Below are 23,380 nucleotides of genomic sequence, written 5' to 3'. Positions count from 1 at the left end.
AATAGCAAAAAAGAAACTCCAAGGAAATCCTGACCTACAAAGACATATGATTCTATTTCCATCAGCAACTTCTAGAAATTTTATTTTCTAGCAAGCGACAAGCAGAACCATCATGTCCTGGGTTATGCAGTCAGTGATCAGCATCCATTCCAAGGCAAGAGAGTTTTATCTGATAGACAAGGAGTGGAACCATAACAACAGAGGACTAAAGCCTGTTTTGTGCTATCACTGAGCACTGTGTTATTTTTTATCTGCAAGTGGTTTTTCTCCTTCCCTCCCTTCCTCTTTTCTTTTCTCTCATTTTTTGTTGGTCAGAGGGCTTGAACTCAGGGCCTGGGGTCTGCACCTAAGCCTCTTTGTGCTCAAGGCTAGTGCTCTACCACTTTGAGACACAGCACCACTTCCAGTTTTTTGCGTGGTTAATTGGAGATAAGAATCTCACAGGGACTTTTCTTCTCTGGGTGCCTTTGAACCATGATCCTCAGAACTCAGCCTCCTGAGTAGTTAGAATTACAGACACAAGCCACTGGCATCCAGTCCTGGCAGTGGCATTTTTTGAACTCAGGTTCTAGAGTTCTCTCTTAACTTGGAGAGGCCATGTGGCTGCTGATAAGTAAATTCTAAGTATCTGTACAGAGATAGCATAAAAATTGAATCTTTTAGGTGAATCACTTGTGAGAAAAATAACTCTTAACGACTGAGTTAACCAGTAGAGTCTATATTTTTGAAGGTACAAGTGTATTTTTAACTAAATGTTTTCAATTTTCATTTAAGCACATAAAGGCTATATTTTACTTCTTGGAAAAATTCTGACTATTGGAACAATCTTTTCAATTCATTCTCTTTAAAAAAAACTTAAATTTCATGAAACTCATTTATTAAGCTCCTTTTTATGATCCATAATATAACCCCAAAAGTGTTTTTATTTTTAGTAGAGATAGCTTACTTATTTGTTTCTATCATTATCAGATAGTGTATTGGCAGATCAAAATTCTAGAGAGTGATCTTATTTTATTGCATATGAGTTATTGTTTTCACATCTATAAAACATAAGGAGAAGAATCTCACACAAATATATTCTGATGTTTATTTCATCATTTGATGTATCAAATGGCACAGGAGCATCACTGTTACCAAGATTTATTCACATTACCTATGACAATAGTTGTAAATGAAGACATATATTCGGCTATGTCCCCATTAATGCATAGAAGAAACTGTAGAAGCTTTTTAAATCAGTACTTTAACATAGACTTTCTGTTTCCATTTATCTTAAAAAGCATTCTTTCAAAAATTAACTTACATACACTTACATACACTTATATTTCCAAATGAGAGAAAAAGTCTGTGACTGTAGGCAAGGGCATTCTTATCTGAGCCTTTCCTTATGAATTTCCTCACACTAGAGCCCAATCCAAAGACAATGTACAATAATCTAACAAATAGAATAATATTTTACTTAAACATCCTTTGCTGTGGTCACCATAACCTCTAAAGGAGCAAGGTCACCACTGTTTTCCTATTAATTCACAGCGAGACTTTGAAATAAATTGGCCTATACTAGCCAGATGAATCTATATAGTTTCAAATATAGATAAAGTTCATTATATCCCTTCCTTTCTAATTGCCAAAAGTCTAATGGATGCATTTTTTTTAAGTGTGCATTCCTGCTAAAGATGGCTGCAGCAATAGCGGTAATGCCTGTTCTAGAAAGCCCCGTGGAGGGTCTGTTTGTTATACAGAGCCAAGTCTTTATAATGAATATTGAATAAAACGTTAGCTGATTACTGAACATTAAAGCAATGTTGTCAATTCTGTCCTCCATTCCTAAGCTATGAAATTATTATAAAATACATTTGCCCTCAGAAAGAGGTGATACTGATCAAATGCCTAGATGCCAGTATCCAGGATCTGACCTCACATATTGGTCACTCTCAAAAAGATATATTTTACTAGAAACAGTAAAATACATCTTTCTCTGCAGTTAACATCCTCTACTTATGAAAAATAATGCCTTGGTAGGTTGGGTCATTGTTTTAACACAATGAATATTGAAAGAAAAGAAGTGTATACTTCACACCCATTCATTATATATATAATAAATTAAAATAATACACAAAATAAAACTCTTCCTCAAATCCAGTCCTATTTCCTGAGAAAATCTCTTTTTGATTTGTCTATAAAATTTCCAAATTGTTTGATCACTTATTCCTGTGTGTATGTGTTCTCAAGGTAAGTGCATTCAAACAGTGATGTGAATATATACATATATATACATATTTTAAATGTCTGTTTTCAGAATACAACCACAATATATGGAAGAAAATTCTGAGAAGTTAGTAGATACTACTTTCAAATTTTGCCTCAGTCATCTCAGTAAGAAAATTCCAGTACTTCTAATGAACCTGATGCAAAACTTCTTTTATCTTCATATCAAAAATTCTGAAACTTAAAAAAAATTAACTTATTTCTTTCCTTTATTTCTACTGACTTGACTAAAACCTTCTCCAAAATGTGAAAACTTTGTGATGTGAGAAGGGGGAAAATTCCCACAAGCAGCTCCCAAAATATGATTATTAGCTTTACTCTTTAGTTATTGATTTCCCCTTGACTTTTATGTTCTAATTTGTAAAATGAAGTTAGGAATTTCTGTTCTGATATAATTTGTTATTCAAACCAAGATATTTATTTTTCCATATGTTTTTTATTGTAATTAATAGAAAGGTTACATTATATTCGCCAGATAGAAGGTGCATTACTTCACATACATTGCTACCCTTTCTCATGCCTTGGTCTCCATTTCCCTCTCCCCACCCCCACTCCTCATCTTGTTTTCCCCCTTCCCTATCCTATTTCAAATAACTAAATACACATATGTACAATACATCAGATAACAGGGTGAAAAACTGTAACTATATGAGCTAACCAAGGGACAGCAAAAGAAATAAGAGATAACATAGTACATTAAGGACTACAATTACTCATTATATGGCTTTTGCGTCTATCTCCTGGAGGTCCTTTCATTTAGCATCATACTATTTGGCCTTATATTTCTAGGTTTTGTTCTGTTGTAAAGCTCTGCTAGGAGAGTCCAAGGTTTTTACTGATTTTCACAAATGAGGGAAACCACTGAGCTTATGTTCCTTTGAGTCTGGCTTACTTCACTTAATATGATTTTTTCTAAGTCTTTCCATTTCCTTACAAATGGGGCAATGTCATTCTTTCTGACAGCAGCATAGAATTCCATTGTGTATAAATACCACATCTTGTTGATCCACTCATCAACTGAGGGGCATCTGGGTTGGTTCCATACCTTTGCTATGGTAAATAGTGCTGCAATGAACATTGCTGTGTGTGCCAGTGGATTTGGTATGTCCTTGTTTCTGGACAATTGGGTAAATGCCAAGTAGTGGAAGTGCTGGGTCATAGGGGAGCTCTATATTTAGTCTTTTGAGGAACTGCCATACTGCTTTCCATAGTGGTTGAATGAGTTTTCACTCCCACCAACAGTGGAGTAGTGATCCCTCCTGGCCACAACCCCTCCAGCATCTGTTGTTATCAGATTTCTTGATCCTGGCCATTCTAACTGGAGTGAAGTGGAATCTTAAGAGTGGTTTTGATTTGCATTTCTTTTATGACCAGAGATGTTCAGCATTTCTTCATGTGTCTATAGGCCATTCTTATTTCTTCTTCAGGGAAGAATCTCTTTAAGTCTTTGGCCCATCTTTTAATGGGATGGTTGTTTCTTTGGAGATTAGTTTTGGAGTGATTCAATTTTTTGAGCTGTTGATATATTTTAGATATGAGGCCTTTGTCCCTTGTATGGTTAGTGAATTCTTCTCCCATTCTGTAGGCTTCTTAATTAATTTACTAGCTATGCCCTTTGCCATACAAAAGCTCTGCAGTTTAATGCAATCCCACTTATCCAGACTTGGTCTGATTTGTTGTGTTTCTGTGTCCTTATTAAGAAAGTTTCGACCTGTGTCAAGGAGACCTAGTGTATCTCCTATTCCTTCTTGTAAAGTTTTCAGTGTATCTGCTTTTACCTCGAGGTCTTTGACCCATTTGGAGTTAATCCTGGTGACAAAGAAGGATCCAACTTTAGTTTTCTGCAGGTGCTTAACCAGTTCTGCCAGCACTACTTGTTGAAGAGGCTGTCTTTCTTCCATTTTATTTATTGGCTCCCTTATCAAAGATTAGGTGACCATAGGTCTGTGTGTTAATATCTGGGTCCTCAATTCCATTCCATTGGTCTTCAGGCCTGTTCTCGTGCCAGTGCCAAGCTGCTTTGGTCATTAGAGCTCTGTAAAGTTTGGAATTGAAATTCCTCCTGTGCTGTTCTTTCTGCTAAGAATTGTTTTAGCTATACGGGGTCTTTTATTATTCCATATGAAATTTTGGATTGCCTCTTCTATTTCCTTGAAGAATGACATTGGGATATTGATGGGTATTGCATTGAATTTGTAGATAGCCCTTGGCAAGATTGCCATTTTCACGATGTTAATTCTTCCAATCCAGGAGCATGGGAGATTTTTCTCATTTCGTCAGTTCTGCTTTAATTTCCATTTTCAGGGTTTTAAAGTTTTCATCAAAAAGGTCCTTTACATTCTTAATTAATTCCTAGGTACTTTATTTTCTTTGAGGCCCTTGCAAAAGGCATTGCTTTCCTGATTGTTGCCTTGTTCCTCTCATTGTTGGCCTATAAAAAGGCCGTTGGTTTTTGAGGTTTAATTTTATACCCTGCTACCTTGCCAAAGTTTTGGATCAGCTCAAGCAGCTTGGGAGTGGAGTCTATAGGGTTCTTTAAATATAGAATCATGTCATCTGCAAAGAGGGTAAGTTTCATTTCCTCTTTCCCTATTTGGATCCTCTTTATGCTTGCTTCTTGCCTGGCTCGGAATTCTAATACTATGTTAAAGAAGAGTGGAGAGAGTGGGCATCTTTTTCTTATTCCTGATTTTAGAGGAAATGGCTTTAGCTTTCCACCATTAAATATAATGCTAGCTGTGGGTTTGTCATACACAACCTTCTTTATACTGAGGAGTCAAACCAAGGTATTTCTAAGGGTAAAAAAAGGGATTTTTGATAAATATCGAGAGAGAAAAATGTATAAATCTCTTCTACTTCGAGCAAACCTTGACTTATTTCCCCCAGACTGAAATGTTACTATCTCACGCTATGTCTTTGTGGGCTTCTCATTCTCTATCCCTGATTTCTGGCGAACCTTAATCTCTTTCTCATTGCTATAGGCTTTCTGTTTGTTTGTTTTTTCTTTTTGATCAAATCATATAAATGACATTCCATGGCATGTAGCATTTTTCATAATAGCTTCTTTCATCAGCACGATGTGTTTGATAGTCATCTGAGTAATTGTACAATCATCCTTTCATTTTTACTGAGTGATACTCTTTTGTATAGTTCTGCTTACCTATGTTTGGGGGTTTTTACTTTTAGCTATATGGAAGAGAAAGCATTTACATGTCCATATGTTTACAAATATTTTCATTTCATACAGGTAAATACCTAGGAATAGGATTTCTGGGTCATAAATTTACATTCTTCACTGTCAGCCACTGTCACTACTTTCCAGAATGCCCCTAATGTATTTTTTCATGTATTTTTTATTGTAGTTAATTGAAGGGTTACATTATATTCACCAGATAGAAGGTGCATTATTTCATATACATTGATATCCTTTCTCATGTCTTTGTCCCCCTTTCCTTCCCCACACCCTAGCCCCTGCCCCTAACATATTTTATGGCATGTGTTTCCAACAGCAATGATAAAGAGTTCTAGCAGCAGGGAATTTGATACTTTGTTTTAAAAAGCTGCTGTAATAGGTATAAAAATCATTCATTATCATTTTCATTGGCATTCTCCATTTGACCAATATTGAAATGTTGATCTCTTGATGGGCCTATTTGCGATGTCTATTTTCTCTTTGGTGAGGTGCCTGCTCAAATCTTTTGCCCCCTTTTTATTTGGGAGAGTAATTATCCAGTTATTGAGTTTTTGTCATTTTTTTTTTGCCAGTCCTGGGCTTGAGCTCAGGGCCTGAGCACTGTCCTTGGATTTTCTCAAAGCTAAAGCTCTACCACTTAAGCCTCAGCACCACTTCCGGCTTTTTTCTATGTATGTGGTACCGAGGAATCGAACCCGGGTCTTCATGCATGCTAGGCAATCACTTTAACCACTAGGCCAAATTTATTCATAGTATATTGACCTTAGAAGTATTATATGCTAACAGATAATGTACAGCAATGGTTACTTTACAGACAAGATGATATTTACTCATGTAAGATAACAGAAGTTACATTCAGTAAAAGAAAACTTAGATTTAACTTTCTGAGCTAATTTTCTACCTTCTGTAGTAAAAATCAGTGATACTATTTCTTTTTCCCAAATTGCTATTATTTTATTTTTAAGTTGTCATTTATTTGTCCTGCAAAGGGGTTTCATTGAGATAATGCATCATATATACACACATATTCCCATTGTTCCCCTCCTTCCTCCATCATTTTCAAACCACATTTATGCTATTTTCCTAGTGAGTATGTGTGTGTGTGTGTGTGTGTGTGTGTGTGTGTGTGTGTGTGTGTGTATGTGTAACATAAAACATCAATTCTCATTACTCTCTGGCATCCCTTCTTGTTAAAAGTATTCTATGCACTGAATAGAAATCTTTTCTTGTAATATATGTAATTTGAAAATACGTTATTTTGCCTTTTCACAGACTAGAATTCTGATGAAGTATAATTTATTATTGTGAACTATTTTTTTATTGTGGACTAGCTTTTTAGTGTTGTCTATAACTTGTTTCCTAATCCAAGGTCATGAAAACCTCACCTCTTCTTTTTAAGTCTTAGGGTATTGTACTCTTAAGTGAAATGGATTTAATAGTCTTTTTTGAGTTAGTTTTTAATAGGGAATTTAGTTCGGGTTTATTTGTCTGTGGGTTTTCTGTTTTGGTTTGGCTGGGTTTGGTCTTCCTATGAGAGTCCAGGTGTTCCATCTGCTTATATTGATGAAACTGTCCTTATACCAATGACTTTCTTTTGCATCTTTGTCAAAAATTGTATTTTATCTCTTTTAATGTCCATAAATAAAGTATTACTATATAAATTATTAGTGGTACCACAAATTAAGATATTATGGAGTCATTAAAAGTAAAGAAGATGAATAAGAGGAGGAGAGAGAGAAGGAACAAGGTGAAAGAAAGAAATTTACATATAATGTTCACAGATAAAATATCTGGAGAAGAATACATTGATTTTTTTCTGAGGAATGGATCTGACTGGAAAAGGAATAGGAGGAAGAGTTTTCATTGCATAATTTTTTGTGTCTTTTGAAGTTTAAGTCACAGGCGTATGTTATCTGTTGAGAAAAAATGAGTTAATAGCTTTTTTTTTATATAACTTAGAGAGTCCTACATTTCACAACCATAGGTTAATGAAGCCTGTTCTTCCTTCAGTATCTTGCTCTCTCAATTCTCAACACAAAAGACAATGGGCTGCAAGGGATGGTGATGTCATTCATCACCATGGTTGAAGGGAACATGTGCAATGATTAATTACCCGCAATGTTTTACTTTTTAAATGCCACCTAAGCATAGCAACAGCAGCAAATAGTCACAGCCTAGAGTCAGATCAGAGCAGCACCATTTGCGGGGTATGGGGTGAAAAGTCTTTAACAGAATTCTCCTTAATGTTGTGGGAAGGGAATGACTCTTGTTCAAAGAGGGAGATGAAGATGATTTCTTTTATCCCACTATATATCACATTGCAGTATTTTTTCTTTCATCTTCTCAGCTTTCTTTTTAATTGAAGTCAGCAAGCTGATTATCTATTCAGCACTGTGCGACCTACAACAGCCTATCTTCCAAAAATAATTGTTGGGATTCATCTACAAAAGACAGAAATTTTCCAATAAAAGCAAATAAAAGGACACACTGTAAATAAGCTGTACATTTGCGCTCATAGATTTCAGTGTCAGATCTCCAGAGGAAATCTATTATTCCTCCAAATTAGTTTTCTGATCACTTAAACAAATAGAGCATTCCGTTCCTCTCGCTACTTGTCATAATATATACTTTCAAATTAATGTATGACACAGTTAATATGTATGAGACTGCTGTTTCCTTATAAATGTCCTGTCAAAGTTTGAAAAAAGAGGCTCATATAGAAGAATGGATCTATGTAGTTTCAAATTTATTTAAAGCTCATTTTCTTCCTTCCATTCTAATTTCTGAAGGAATAACAAATACATAATAAATGTCTACTTTCCTGAGTGTAATTTCTCAAATCTAATGAGGAATACAGGATAGTAAAAATGTAAAGCCTCAAAACTGAAATGTCAATGTTTATGCAATAGATATTAACTTTGCTCTCATGTTCTAATGCTGAGTTTGATAGACATGAAAATCTCCCATAGATTTTGATGTTGCAGCAAAGTAGTTTAAAAAGTGAGCAAGGCAGGGGAAAAAAAAACTGCAGTCTTCTCTTGTATGGAAGAAGATATTTTCTACAGAAAAATCAAAGATGTCAGCTATTCCAAGTTAACATGAAAAGCAAAACAGATTTTAGACTAAGGTGAATTATTAAAATTCACCTTACTTTCTTAAAGAGTATTTTGTAAATGTGCTTGAATAGCATAGCCATACTCAAAAGTTAATAAATAAATCCATATTTCTGAAATAATGTTTGGATGAAAGGCTACATACTTAGTTTAAATTTTGTTTATTTGATAACATCTAGATCCTTGGTGTGACAGCAAACACCTGTAGTCTCAGCCACTCAGGAAGCAGAGATAGAAAGATCATAGTCTGAGTCCAGTCTAGGAAAGTTAGCATGGACTCTATCTAAAAAAACAACTGAAAGCCAAAATGGTAAGGCACGGTTAAAATGGTGGTTTGTGTCTAGGAAACATAAAACCCTGAGTGCAATCTCTAGTACTACTAATAAAGAAGAAATAGATGCCAGGAATCTGGTTGAGCACAAACTCTGATGTTTTGTATTCTTATCCTCTATATACGCCTTGGACCAGGAGCAAGGTTCTACCAATTTTAACCTCCATTGGTCATTTCCTTTCCCTTTATTTTCCAAACTTTTGAGTATATTCAAATGAGACTCAGTGATTCAGATTTTAGAATAATTGTAGTAAAATGTTGTAGCACCTGGTTGATGGACAAGAGCTGGGAGCCCATATCTCCAAGCTTCGAAGGAAATCCAAGACAATTTTAGTTTTAGATATTTGCATGACCTAGCAAAACAAAACATCTCAAAAAGTACTAAGTCAACTAACAGAGATTCTTGGAGAGCTCACAGAAAGGAAAACTAGAATGTTATAACTGGAAAAGGAGTTCTTAATAGGGGAACATTTCCCTACATGTGGTAATTTGGACAAGCTTTTATTCAGTGTAATTAGAAAGCAAGATGAGTTGTCAACTAATTTCAAGGCTTACCAAAATTAAAATCTCCTTGTTTTTAGGTCCTTATTAGACCAGTTGGAGATATTTGTACAAGAAGTGATTATAGAACAATCAGATTATCAATCTGTAAAGAACCTAGGAAAGAATTTAAAATCTAAGTCAATTCACTTCTTATGTCTACATGGCCAAGATGTATCATGTGTAAGAGAGTTATAAAGGAGGCAGAATAAGAGTGAATGTTTCTACAGTAAGAAAGAGGTATGCTTGTCCAGCAAGGAAAAAATTGTAATAATAACAGAAATCAGACCATTATTAGAGTCTTTCATACTAACTTCTCAAGCATCTTTAGGCACATGAAGAAAAATAGTTCACGTATTTAAGACTTTGACTTATAGCCAATTTTTAAATTTATTTCATGATTTTTATTTAAATATATTTATTATAAGTTATAAAGTTCTTTTATTTTAGAATTTGGGATTGATTTTCCTATTTTTATATCAACTCAACCAAACATTCATGTTTTGTAATTACTGAAAGACTAACTGATCTCTTACATCTTACAAATGGGGCTTTGTTACAATTTCAAAAACAATTAGTGTTTTTGTAGGGTGCTTCATCTTTATCTTGTTTTCAATCTTTGAGTTTGAAAACACTTTAGACTTCAAGAGCAGTATTCTTTCTTACTTCACATTCTTTAAATGAATGTCATTCCAGTGCTTACTTCCTTTTTTTTGTTAAATTAAAAGTGAAGGCACAGAATATAAAAATTGTTCTCAGTTGACAGGCAGAAATGGGACTTTGAAATTTTGTTCTAAAATAAGTAGGCTAATTCTTGCAAAAATACATTTCTTTAGTGAATTTTTAGTGACTTTGAAGACTTGAGCTATTTGTAAATTTGGTAAATTTTCCATTTTTTTCTAGATGCTGCCATTTAATTTTTTTCTAAAAGCCAAAGCAGATGGCATTTTATGGTTCATATTTAATAATAGCTGTATATGTGAGAAACACACTTAATACCATTGGTGGGAATATTTTCAAAATATTCTAAATATTCTCAACTTCCATAATTGGTCCAGAAATTTGCTAGCAACAGAGCAGCTGGACTGATCTGGAATAGGTGGTATGTAAGGAGATCTTTCTTTCTAATGGAATTACTATTTTATGAAGAATATTAAAATTTCTGAGTATAATTAAAGCTCAGTGAAAAATAATACTCTGATTAGAGAACTAAGGTGAATGTTCACCCTAACTGCACTTTTGAGCTCTCCTGATTCATTCAAGTATTTTCTTAGCATGTGATAAAGTACAAATAATTTGCTAAAATATGAAATTGACTTAGTACATGCCTAGTGGTTTAATGAAGAAGATCAAAATGCTTAGAAAAAGAAGAAAATTTGGGTTGAAAAGAAACCAAATCTAAATTTTAATCATTCCTCGGAGTTTCTCAAGCTCAGTACTGTTGACAACTGAGTAATGCTTTGGTCTTGGCCTCTTCTCATGAGACCAATAGCAACTCCTTCCACCATGCCAACCAAAATGGCAAATGTCCTTTGGGGGCAAAACTGTCTCTAATTATTATTCTTCCTATCACACCCATCTGAAAAATAAAAAGGTCAGGAAAAGGAGTGATGCAACAATTAAATCTCGACTTTCAGACATTCTACTCATCAAATCATCTGTCCTTTTTTCTATCAAGACAACAACCCATTGCAACGTATGGAATCTATTTTGACCCTGACACATAGAAAGTAAGATATCTAAGAACTCACTGCTTAGAGAGTGATGAGTAATGAATTACTGGAATCATGACATTGTAGTAATGCTACTCTAAAAAATATCATCTTTTAGAAAGTCTATTGAAATGCTTCAGAAGAAATGATGTGTAATTTGGGATTTACCTCACATTGATCTATGTCTAGGGTTGGGAGGAGATAATCAAATTGAATAAAACAAGTATGGATATGAATTGACAGTGATAAATTTATTTTATCAGAAAATAAATTTATGAGAATTCATTGGATTGTTCTCTTTGAACTGTGCTTGCTGTTTATCATAATAAACTGTTTTAAAGTATATCATTTTAATAGCTTTAGGCTCATATACTTTCCCTATATCAGAATGCTATTTAAGTTATTAATTACTTAATTAATTGCCCAGAGAAACAGAAAATGCATTTGTTTTAATCTAAGTTGGCTGCATCTATCACTCCAAAATTATTGTTAAATCACTATTTTCTATTAGGCAGACAGAACGAAATTTATTACAATGTCACTATAATATGATTTTCAGTAATGTCCAGTAGAATTCAGTAGTATTCAGCGATGGATACTACTGAAAACATATTCATTCTGAGCTTCCACAAACAATTGATTTAAACTTCTCTTTTTAAATACTTCCCAATTACTTCTTTAAATTTAAAGAACTCAAATGGAGACAGGTATTGTGGTACAGTGCTATTATCTCAGTATTCTGAAGGTCAATACAAAAGGACTACAAATTGGTTAATCTCATATTGTTACTGTATCTGACTTTGTTACCAGGCATAGTGTATATACCTTTATTTGTTTATTTGAATTAGGAAAGGGAAGGGGGGAAAACAAGATGATTGGGAGGGGGTGAGAGGAGGGTACAAAAACATGAGAAGGTGTGTCAATGTGTGAGAAGTAATGCACCTACTATCTGGAAAATGTAATTGTAACCCCTCTGTATATTACTCTGTAATAAAATATAAAATGAAAAAAAATGACTACAAGTTTGAGGCCAAGGCCTCAAAAAAAAAAAAGCAAGCAAGCAGTCAAAGCAACAGAGATAACCTGGTAAACTATCTTTTATATATAAGGGGCTAGCATTAAAAATATTGAGCGAATTCTGCAACCACTGCTTAAGAGGTCTGTCCTGCCCCTTCCTCCACAGGAGGACATATTGATGGCACAGTATATGAGGAACAGATTCCCCCTAGAATGATCTGTGACATCTTAACCATGGTCTTTCCAACCTCTGCAAAGAAAGACATATTTGTGTTACTCACAAATTACTTACCCAAAGTATTTTGTTATGGACAGGCTAAGCCTGAAATTGGTACCATGTTGCACTTTTCTATAATAAAAACAGTGAGAGTAGCTTTGGAATTGGGTAATATATGGAGGCATTTGTTGGGAAAAGCCAGGAATGGACCATGAAGGACTATTCTGGTTAGAGTTATGAGAGAGGGGGGCAGCTATAAAGAAAACCTCAGTGACTTTCTTAGTGGTTATCAAAGGGACTATGATTAGAATGGGGAAAGAAGTACGGAAGTTAAAGGCCATGTTAGTAAGACCTTAGATAGAAATGGAGAACATATTATTGGAAACCACAGGACAGTCAGCCCTTGATCCAAAGTGGCAAGGAAGCTGACCAAATGGTATTTGCATCCTAGTACTTCATGACAGACAGAACTTGGAAGCCATGAAATATAATATTTGACAAGAGATCAAGTCTATTTTGCTTGATTTGAAAAGGTTTACACAGAAAGATCTAGAATCAAATAGATCTATTGAAGTCCCAGGCAAGATGGTCACAGTTTTCAAACTTCTGAGTTTCTGCAGGTCTCATTTCTTATTAACCCGAATCAGAATGGTGAAGACAAGAGATAGAATGCCCAGACTATAGCACAACTGCAACACAGAAATACCAGTAAAGATAAGTTACTTTGGCTACAACTTTTATTGTATGTCCAGTCTCTAATTCATATATTACATCATAGGCCCTTTGGATTAAGAGCAATTGTTTGGGTAAAAAAGAATTGGTTGGAAGATTTTCATAAAAGAATTACATTTCAGGACTCTAACTCTGCTTATCTTTGTTCTGCAGTTATTCTTTCCTTTTTTGTTCCAATTTAACTTCCATTTGTCACTTTACAATTGCTAAATGAGGTGGTAAATGCTACAAATGCTTACAGCAATGACCTTTTTTTATACACAACAACCTGGAATGAAAATAATCCTTTACTGTGAACCCAGCTTCTCTTCATTGTGCCTAAGTTTTAAAGGTTAATTCATACTCAATATTTCAACATATTCTTTACTATAGCATGCTAATAATATGACTATTATGTCCTGTAGTAAAGAAATATGAAAGAGTTTGTTTCTGAATCTCTTGGATTCTAGCTTAAATTAACACTAGATTTATAGGCTAAACAAGGAGTCACAGAAATATCCAAACTGGAAACCAAAATAATTAAAAACATTAATAACTTCATTTTATACTTTTAGTTAACATCTAGAAAATGAGTTTTCCCCTAACGAATGGTGTAATGATGAAAGGGGTATCTATATTATATAGTCAAATGTGATTAGTTTTAGAATAGATCCATTTTTATAAAATGTATTAGAAGCAGAACTAATAAAATTATTGTAAGACTATCATATTAGTATACAGTAATTAAAGACAAAATGAGCCTATAAAGTTCAAGGGATAAAAACATGATTTATAATATTCATAAGGATTAATAACTTCCAAGAGAATAACTAATTTCTTAAACAGTTTCAGTTTATTAAAAAATAGAAGTGTGAAATGACTTGGTCTCATTTCGTATTGACCCATGTTAGAAAAAAAACAAGTTGATTATTAAAAAAGCAAATGGGAGCCAAGAGAAATAATCCATCCTAATTGATCATTAATTAATTTTGACTGGTTATTCTTGCTAGACATTTATATTAAATTATTAATGTTAAAGTACTTCAATAATTTAGCCAAGTGTGCAACATAAGTTATTTTAATGATACATGAATGATGTCTTATTAACATTTTGAATGTTAATGATTGAATGTTAATAAATCATATTTGAATGAATACCTTTGTTCCTACAATCATAAATTTAGTGATCATTGTAAGAAATTAAGATTTATTCTTAATTTCAGTAATTGATTATTATGGCATCAAATATTTTACCTATTATTATATATCTTTTTAGTATAAATCTTGTTAATTTGAGGTTTGTATAACAGCCAAAGAAATAAACTAAAGTGACAGAAAATTATTGAAATCAACACATAGAATTTCATGAACATTTGCACTGAACTTTGGATTAAAAGGAATCAAGCTTTTTGTTGTGCTTTTTTAAAAATTTTATTGTCGGGGTGATGTATAGAGGGGTTACAGTTACATTTGTCAGGTAGTGGGTGCATTACTTCTTGAACATTGATACTCTTCTCATGTTTTTGTCCCTTCCCCTCCCCCCACCCCCTCCTGATCATTTTGTTTCCCCCTTCCCTTCCCTATTTCAAATAAAAAAAATAAATGTAAATACAATATACCAGGTAACAAAGTCAGCTATAGTAACCACATGAGATTTACCATAAGGGGAAAAAAAGAGAAAAGAAATAACTGCACATAGTACATTGAGAACAACAATCACAAAGATGAACCCCTTGTTTCCATATTGTAGAGTTCATTTCATTTAGTCTCATCCTATATGGCCATATGTACATAGCTTTTGAACTATTGTGATCCTCTGCTAGGAGAGTCATAGATGTGTACTAATTATTACAAATGAGGGAAAACATGGAGCCTATGTTTCTCTGGGTCTAGCTTATTTCACTTAATATGATTTTTTTCCAAGTCTTTCCATTTCCCTACAAATGGGAGGCAGCATAGAATTTCATTGTGTATAAGTACAACATCTCCTTGATCCATTCTTTGTACCCCTCCATCATTTTCAAACCACATTTATGCTATTTTCCTCGTGAGTGTGTGTATATTTGTGTGTGTGTGTGTGTAACATAAAACATCAATTCTCATTACTGTTAGCAAGCTATAGTAAAAAAACATGTTGAAATATTGGAATGAAAATCATTTTAGCAGGAAAATCACTCCGTTTTCTATGTAATATTTATTTCTTAGCACAAAAGCATCTTTATTATTGGTATGAAATGGTACATAGTAAGCAATTGTATCATGACCTTGCCATACTGGTATAAAATCTACTTTGCATATTCACACCCTTTTTTATTCTTTCTTATCTTCCCCCTATTCTTTCCTTTTTCTCCTTTTCCTTCTCCATCCCAAGCAGTCTCCCTTTTGCTTTCATGAGCATATTTTCTTTTATTTTCCCCTTCTCCAACTTCCACAAATAAGAGAAGTCACATGTACTCAGCTTTATGGAACTGGTTTATTTCATTTAAAATGAAGATCTCCAGTTCCATCCATTTTTCAGTAAATGACATAATTTCATTCCTCTTAATGGCTGAATAAAATGTGGATATTATATTTAATATTTATCCAATGGTATGTTCAGGGCACAGAAGTAATTTAAAAGCTTGTTTTTTCATATATTTTGTATTGTAATTAATAGAAGGGTTACATGATATTTGCCAGATAGAAGGTACATTAATTCACATACATTGACACCCTTTCACATGTCTTGGTCCCCATTTCCCTCCCCCCCACTCCCACCCATCATCTTGTTTTCCCCCCTTCCCTATCCAATTTCAAATAACTAAATACAAATATATCTGATATATCAGATAACAAAGTGAGATACTGTAACAATATGAGATAACCAAGGGTCAGCAAAAGAGATGAGAGATAACATAGTACCTTAAGGATAACAATCATTCATTATATGGCTTTTGTTTCTATATCCTAGAGGTCCTTTCATTTAGCATCATACTATATGGCCTTATGTATCAAGGTTTTTGCTCTATTGCAAATCTCTGCTTGGAGAGCCCAAGGGTTCTATTGATTATGACAAATGAGGGAAACCATTGAGCGTACGTTCCTTTGAGTCTGGCTTACTTCATTTAATATGATTTTTTCTAAGTCTTTCCATTTCCTAACAAATGGGGCGATGTCATTCTTTCTGACAGCAGCATAGAATTCCATTGTGTACAAATACCACATCTTGTTGATCCACTCATCAACTGAGGGACATCTAGGTTGGTTCCATATCTTTGCTATGGTAACTAGTGCTGCAATGAACATTGTTGTGCTAGTGGATTTAGTATGTCTTTGTTTCTGGATGATTGGGTAAATTTAAAGCTTGCTCTTATTAAGAACTTTTAAAATGTGAATTGAGTACAGTTAGTTTACAGATTTTTTTAAAATGGAACTATACTTTAAGAAGCATAATAAGCTTCGGGTAAAATCTTTTCTTAACTATATTTATACCTACTGAGGGCGAAGAATGTCATTGCTATAGCAATTTATACACAATCTAAAAGCTGAAGGTTTTGTTAGGACACAAAACTTAAAGGTATGCTTCTTGTGACTAATATGCTATTCTCTATTTATTGACTTCAATTTAAAATAGTGCTTAAAAATGATCAGTTTTCTGAAACAGACAAATGTTATGAAGAAATAAAACTATATTTATGACAGAGTTAATAGAAAGAAATTAGAAAAGCAACCAGCAAAAAATGAAGCAGTTTCTTAGACTTAAAAATTACTTAATGGCTTATTTGGGCATCATTTACAAGTAAAGTTCATACATCTTAAAATGAAACCTGAGTCCTTTAGACTTTAGACTTCCCAATGGGAAACTAAGGACCTATTCCAAGTGTCTAACAAGAGTAAGAACTCAGAACTTCATGTATAATTATTTGTTGTTATCACTATTGCGATAGTACTAATCAATAGTACTTCATAGAATTATGATGGAACCCTGCCCTACTTGCTCCAAAATTCATAGCACAGCAATGGGCCAGGCAATCACAACAATCTTCACTGACTTTCTACAACTGCTGAACCAGGCTTCTAAAGCCTTGGAAGTGGTCACAGGATGTCTTTCCACCTTTAAGCTTGCAGAAAATAACAGGGAAGGCATGCTTTAAGTTTCTGATTTGTTTTTACTAAAGTAGTGATGTCACTGGAAGACAAGGATCAGCTCCCAGATGCTCAGAAGTTAGGGGAGAGGGAAAAGTCAGCTGGGTTTGGCTCTATAGAATTTGAAGTGAAGTATGCAAACCAACTCATGTTCTCCTTGAAATCATGCAACATAAAAAAGTATAGCATTTCCCATGGACAAAATAAATATTATTTTATTCTAAAATTGTCTGATTTTATGTTCATTACTTGCACTCTGAGGGTAGAATTTCAAAAGTATTTAAGGCTCTTTCAAGGAGTTTCTGATTGTAAGAAAGTATGCATAGTTACTGAGATAGTTTACATGGAAATATCTCAAGCCCATGCTGAACTCATCAAGTCTTTCATTCCACTCTTATCTGAGTAAAATCTTGAGGCTTCATACCTTTGCTAATGTTTTCTTGGGGTGGCACTGCATAGTTATTTAGTGATACTTCTGGCATATATTTGACATGCTTTGTATTTTTAAAACATGTTCCCTTACACTCAATACCAAAAACTATGCAGCCAACAAAAGAATTATTAGACCGACATTACAGATTCAGAAACTTACATTTAAATGCATCAGATAACTTTCTTTTTTTTAAGAGCCATGAATCAACAACAGTACTCCTGAGGAGGAAATTAAAAGTTTGATGGATAAAGAGGACATTTCAAAAGCTGGGTACCAGTGGCTCATAGCTTTAATTCCAACTAATCAGGAGGAGGAGATCTGAGGATCACAGTTAAACCATCCAGAAAGACAAAGCCAAGAGAATCTTTCCTCCAGTTTACCAGTAAAAAGCCAGAAGTGGCCCTGTGGCTCAAATAATAAAGAGTCAATGTTGAACAAAAATGTCCAGTGAGAGTATGAGACCCTGAGTTCAAGTTCCAGCTCTGACACTACAGAACAAGACAAAACAAAAGATACCTCAAGAACCAAACTATAAAGAGAGAAACTTTTCCTTTATCTAATTCATAATATTAAAGCACACTGGGGGAAAACGTAACGAGAAGGTGCTGAGACTGTCCTGGAGTGTTATTCTTGATGGATCTTGGGACACAGAGATGGCAGAATCAGCGAAGTTGAAGACATGGTCTGTTTTCCTCTGCTGTCTTCCCAGGGTGCCTTCTGCTATCTGTGGAGGCCCTCAGTGCTATGAAATCTGTTAGGAACTTAAATCACCAGCTTCTTAATTTCTCTGTGCAAATACTCCTAAAATATTTTTAATGTTTTACCTTTACATATTTTTAAGCAATCTTCATTATCTTGACAGAAGCTGAAATAATTATAAAAGATGTCAATTGCTGGTGTGTTGAAAATAATTGCAATAAAAAATGTAAAACAACAGGATGCAATGGCTCATGCCTATAAATCCTAGTTACTCAGGAGGCTGAGATCTGAGGATCGCAGTTCAAAGCCAGCCAAGGCACTAAAGAACATGAGGCTCTCATCTCCAATTAACCATTAGAAATGGGAAGTGGAGCACAAGGTGTAAGGAGGTAGTCTTGAGCTGAAGAGCTTAGGGACAGCACCCAGGCTCAGAGTTCAAGCCCTATGACCATAATATATATATGTATATATATATATACATACACACATATGCAGGTAGATAGATGAATAATTCTAATTCTAAGCTAGAAATTATACCAAAACCCTCCATTTCCCCCACAGAATCTGGTGCTAATATATATTATACATGTTAGGTATTCATTGCTCACCTTATGTCTCTGCAAAAAATATGTTCATATAAAGTGAAAGTATATGCTTTTTATATTTCATGGGAGGAATCAACCCCTTTTTCTCTATTTTCTCAGGGGCTAGAATGAACTAGGGTTCTGAGTCCTCATCAGGTTTTCATTCCTATAAATGGAAGCATTAAGCCTCTGGTTCATTGCTTAAGGCTACATCAACACTAATAATTTTAATTGCCCTTTCAGCCCCACATGCTTTTATATCCTGGAGCAAGGCACTGGTTGTGATGGCTTTCTTTGGCAACTTGTTTGATCAATTTCAGGATATACAGGGAACATATAAAATAGAGATCTCGATGCATCCCTTAAAACTGTTCAGGTCATTACCTTAACGCAAGTCTTGGGAAGCGATTGTCCTAATTTGAAGAGCACTGATTCACATCACACAACTAATTCCTCTGACAGCATTCCCTGGCTGTAAGGAGAATTCTGATTATAACGTCACTTGAATTTCCTCTGGCCTGTATGTGACATATAGGTCATGTTTGACAGTAGTAACATAAATAGCACCTAATTTTGTCTCCACCTGCTAACATGTCATCTTTAGGCAAACACCTCTAGTCTCTTCCTTCCTGCATTAATCCCAAGCACTTCTTTGGGCACTAGTACCAAAGCAATGTGTTTGAATTTCCTAGGATTTCAAATAATTACAAGTGTACTGGCGATGGATTCAATGTCAAGAAAATTTGGGGGGGGGAGGCAAAAATGTACTATCATTTTTCCAAGTGCCCTAGAACATCACTAATGTAAAACAGTTTTTTTTTTTGCAAGGATGTTTTATGCATTTAAAAGAATTTCTTACTAGGAAATGTTTGATGCATACAAAAAAATGTATGTAAATACTGAAGCTACCCGGTAAGCATCACTCACATTCATTAAAAAGTGACTGATTCAGTAGCTTTTTATCTGCAGGCTCCGTCTGTATCCTGGCCTCCTGCTTTCCTCCTAGAGATGGCCAGTAGATTACATTTTTTTGTTTTAAATATCTTGTTAGTCAGCTTTCTGTCACTGTGAAAAAAAAAGGAGGAAAGCAACTTAAAGAAGACAGATTATTTGGACTCATGTTTCAGAGTTTTTTTATCCAAGTCATCTGACTCTATTGCTTTTAGGCCCTAGGTCCAGGGCAAGGCGTTCACATCATAGGGAAAGGGCACTGTCATTTGGATTTTATTGTACTCTAAAACTATTTTCTGGTTGGATTTTTATGGATTTGTAGAATTGTTGTTGTTGTTATTGTTGTTTGATTCTGGGGATGAAACCCCTCCCTTAGACATGATAGGCAAGTGTTCTGTCAGTGAGGTAACGTGCCACTCCTTTTAAACTTACTTCAAAACAAGGTCTCCTGAATAGCCCATGCTAATGTAAAACTTGCCTTTGTCCCCTGTCAGCCTCTCAAATAGCTGGGATTACAGGAATGTACCACTACATATGCATTTGCCAGTGGCAGGTGGTATGTCTTGAATACACCCCAATTTATGTCTTCCCGTTCTGCCTCTCCCAGCCAGTGAGCTGCTTTTCTATTCTGATATGTTATTCTAATACTAGCAATGGCTTACATTTCTGTGTGATAAATAGTTTACAAAGCACTCTTAGTGCATCTTATCGAGTCTCTCAACAACTTTTAAAAGATAGGATGGGTATTATTTTTGTTTTATAGATAAGGAAACTGAGTGGCTTGGCCAAGGTTGTAAGTCCTCAGACTGCATTCCATGTCTTCCTTATGATTATATGATGCTTCGGCATCATGTAGATTTAGATTACCTTATTCATTTAAGAAAATGTGTGCCTCTGCTTAGTATGTTAGTCTCTCTCTCTCTCTCTCTCTCTCTCTCTCTCTCTCTCTCTCTCTCTCTCTCTCTCTCTCTCTCTCCCTCTCCCTCTCCCTCTCCCTCTCCCTCTCTCCCTCCCTCCCTCCCTCCCTCTCTTCTCCTGTGTGTCTGTCTTTTGTGGTGTTATTTTGTATGCTTTTTGTTTTATTTTGGAGGCACTGGAGTATGAACTCAGGATCTCGATGGCAGGTACTCTAACATTTGACCTATACCCCTTGTTGCCTTTTTCCTTTTAGTTATTTTTCAAAGAGGGCCTGTATTTTCACTTTGGATAGCACCATCTTCTTATCTATACGTCCAGTGTAACTAGAATTACAGAGCAGTACCTTTGTTCCTTATTGGTTTGTTGAGATAGGACCTCACTAACTGTGTGTGCTGAGGGTTTGAGGGAGGGCAGTGGCTTGGGCCACTGTACCTAGCCTGTCTGTTTCTTGTATACCGTTCAAAATATAGCTCAAATTCAAGAAGTTCATTATATTATCCACATGATGAAGATGGGTGGAGACAGCTACAAAACCATATCCTACTAGGGTATCTTTGAAAGACTATATGGATATTAGAAAACGCAAGTTTCTTATTCTGCAATAAATCAGATTTTTTAAAAAATAGGCTCATTGTATAAGGGAGTATTAACATTTTGCAGTTCCCATGGTAGATTCTGTGTGTGTATGTACTCTGATCCTAGGGCCTGAACTCAGGTCGTGGACTCTGTTCCTGAGCTTTTTTGTACGTGTTACCACTTGAGACACAGCTTCACTTACGGATTTTTACTGGTTAACTGGAGATAAAAGTCTCAGATTTTTCTGTCCAAGCTGGTTGGCAAATCTCTGCCTCCTGAGTAGCTAAGATTACAGATGTGAGCCACTGGCAGCTGGCTTGATTCTATCTTTATATACATTACAAGCACCAAAGAGATAGACTTTAGGGAACCAGCAGGACTTGGGCGTACAAATGGAAAATAGAAATCTTACTCTGAGGCACTTTAATCACTATATGGTAGTTAGGCACTTGAGTACTTTCAGGACACAGGACTCAATGAAAAAAAGAAAGACCCACATACTGTTTTCTCCAAAGAGAAAAGACTTTAACAGTAACCACCTATGCTCTACAGATAATTACTAAATATAGTATTTCCTAGATGACTTTCTTGGGAGTCTGATACATGCTTCTACAGTTGTTGCCTAGTTTTGACTCATCGTATACTTTTATATCAGATTGGTAGTCTATCCCTGCTTTCATGAAATGCTGTCTTTTGCATGTACTTTTGATCTAAGTCGGGGAGCTGCATGTGCTATATGATAAATACTGTGTGTCTGATAATAAGCTCTCTGAATGTATTTCTTTAATGAGTAAGGTATCATAATAGGCTCATGCAGCTCACATTAACAGGATAATTATACCACAACATCAGTAGCCTAAGAAGCAGGCCCTATGAGAACCTAACCACAAAGGAATTCGGATATGTGTTTATAGATGACCATACGCCCTGCCTTGGTAATTTTGAGTTCTGTACACATTACAGTTGTGTGCAAGGCTGTGTGTCATAGAAATGACATATAAACTCCTAATATAAGAGGGGAGTCTTCCTATTTAGGCATCTTTTGATATCACCTGGTCCAGAGCATCTCAAAGAGGAAAATTATGTTTTTAAGAGGAAGAACATTCATATTTCTAAGAAGTACATCATTGAACAAACTGCTTAGAAAGGGCTTTGTGGATTCTATGGACATGTAATTTTTTAAGTCCACTTTGTTTAGGATAAGTGAAAGTTTGATGTGATCTTGGGACAGCAGGCCCAAACTGATGTTTTCCCAAGTGAATTAAAATTATGATCACCCTATTTATGTGAGGGGGAAAAAGTGTACAAGGCCTTCTGTAAGATGAAGGTAAGGAAGCTGAGCCAGTATACTCTTCCAGCAAAGAACTGTCTGAGTCCCAAATAGGATTCCTGTGCCCTTTTCATGGGAGATGTCAGAATAAGCAAAAAAGCAACTAATTCTAAGGATTTCAAAAATAATTAGGAGGACAGCAAGAAATGAAGCAAATGAAGCTTTTGAACACAACATCCTATGTTGCTGTCACTTCGGAGGAGGGAGGGAAAGATGTAGGAAGGATAGGAAGGAGAGAGAAAGAAGAATTGAGAGAGGGAGAAAGGGAGGACTTGGAAACACAGAGGTAGGAAGCCAGTGGAAGAAAGCTTAGGGGCAACAGAGGAAACCTTGAAAACTACCTGACAAGGTTTCCTACAAGCCTGATTAATACAGCCATGGCATGAGTGACCATAAAGGAAGGAGCACTGTTTGAGAGCAATGTCACCTGATGAGACCCCAAGGTGTCTCATGGCACCTGCGTCCATTCCAGAGTGATCTGTGGGGTCCAGGAACCGCAGTAATCAGAACCCTAACACTTTGAGTGATCTTATGCAGGCACAGGATGTTAAACAGCTCTCCTCAACAACCCCACAGGTTGTGGGCGCCATCTCGTGGCCCCGCCTACCGGGTCCAGGCCCCGCCCACCCGGCCCAGGCCCCGCCCACTGCCCTCCCCGCGTG

At 35.4% G+C, this 23,380-nt stretch overlaps 1 long non-coding RNA gene across 1 annotated transcript; it reads right to left on the bottom strand.

Annotated features, from left to right (window-relative positions):
- Window positions 1-12,916: 12,916 nt before the first annotated feature.
- On the bottom strand, window positions 12,917-23,276 carry LOC150054182 (uncharacterized). Its single transcript, XR_016537925.1, has 3 exons — window positions 23,146-23,276; window positions 19,871-20,008; window positions 12,917-13,080 (listed from the first exon to the last, which is right to left on the bottom strand). It is a non-coding gene; the product is annotated as an uncharacterized LOC150054182 (long non-coding RNA).
- Window positions 23,277-23,380: the final 104 nt, after the last annotated feature.

The sequence above is a fragment of the Megascapheus bottae genome, chromosome 15 (genome assembly GCF_031878675.1).
Source record: "Megascapheus bottae isolate mThoBot1 chromosome 15, mThoBot2.hap1, whole genome shotgun sequence".
NCBI classification, from domain to species: Eukaryota; Metazoa; Chordata; class Mammalia; order Rodentia; family Geomyidae; genus Megascapheus; species Megascapheus bottae.
Note: the sequence above shows the minus strand (reverse complement) of the source record. Positions and strands in the feature narration are given on the sequence as shown.